This window comes from Pristiophorus japonicus, unplaced genomic scaffold (assembly GCF_044704955.1).
Source record: "Pristiophorus japonicus isolate sPriJap1 unplaced genomic scaffold, sPriJap1.hap1 HAP1_SCAFFOLD_89, whole genome shotgun sequence".
NCBI classification, from domain to species: Eukaryota; Metazoa; Chordata; class Chondrichthyes; family Pristiophoridae; genus Pristiophorus; species Pristiophorus japonicus.
The window spans coordinates 2,190,295-2,191,396 of NW_027254813.1; the positions used below are offsets into that span (position 1 = coordinate 2,190,295).

At 44.5% G+C, this 1,102-nt stretch overlaps 1 non-coding gene across 1 annotated transcript; it reads left to right on the plus strand.

Moving 5' to 3' along the window:
• Nucleotides 1-410: 410 nt before the first annotated feature.
• trnal-cag (transfer RNA leucine (anticodon CAG)) lies at nucleotides 411-493 on the plus strand. Its single transcript has one exon. It is a non-coding gene; the product is annotated as a tRNA-Leu (tRNA).
• The last annotated feature ends 609 nt before the right edge of the window (nucleotides 494-1,102 follow it).

Consider the following 1,102-nt stretch of genomic DNA (forward strand, 5'->3'; position numbering starts at 1 on the left):
TCAAATACAGAGTGTGTAAAATCAGATTGGGGATAAAACATCATCAAGGGTTAAAGTTTCACTAATTATTAAAGTTCAGTTATTGAAATTTCGATTGTCCCTGTTTGCATTTCTTTCATTCTGTGAAACAACACTATCGGTTTCTTCCATCAGATCTAAGTTGCATTTGAAACCCACAAACGGCTCATTAATTATTCGCCCTTCCCCAGTGCCAGAGCTCAGAGGGTTATTGTTCATCCCTGGGATGCAAGCTACCTCAGACCCGGGCCAAACCTCCCCGTGCACCGAGCACAGGCTCAGGAAAACCCTGGGGGAGAGGATATCCCGATCACTGGCCCTTCCAGCAACACTGAACAAGCGCCTGGTCTGAAACTTTCCCGAGTAATAACTTGTAACTGAAGCATCGAACAGTCAGGATGGCCGAGCGGTCTAAGGTGCTGCGTTCAGGTCGCAGTCTCCTCGGGAGGCGTGGGTTAAAATCCCACTCCTGACATTCAGTGTTTTTAATTGCAAACTCATTTGTTTTGACACCACTCTGAAGTGCTTTGGGACATCCATCTAACATAATAAAATTACTCCACTTCAATTACAAACGGTGATATCAAAGTTACTTCCCAAACCGGGAAACGATCCCGGGTGGCTGTAGCGAAAGGAATGGTTTTGTGAAGCATTGAAAGGTGCCCGATAAATATCCCGCACTGCTAATTTAAACTCACGGTTATAATTTGTTTCAGTGCAAAAGAAGGCAGGCTCGAAGGGCCAAATGGCTGACTCCTGCTCCTGGTTCTTGTGTTCTTATGCAGAGCACAGAACAGATGATTAAATTATCAGCTCTCCCTCAGTTCGCATTTCTTTCATTGTGCAAAAGAAGAAAATGCGTTCATTAATGATGTTTTCCTGTGAAAGCAACATTCTTCGAAACCCCAGAGAGAATTGGCATATTCTACACAATCTCTCATCATAGGACAGCCCTCTCATCCCAGGAATCAATCTGTTGAACCTCTGTTGCACCACCTCCAAGGCAAGTGTGTCCTTCCTCAGATAAGTACTATGGGCGAATATCCTGGTTTTCTGCTGATTCTACTTCCTCCTCCTTTGATAG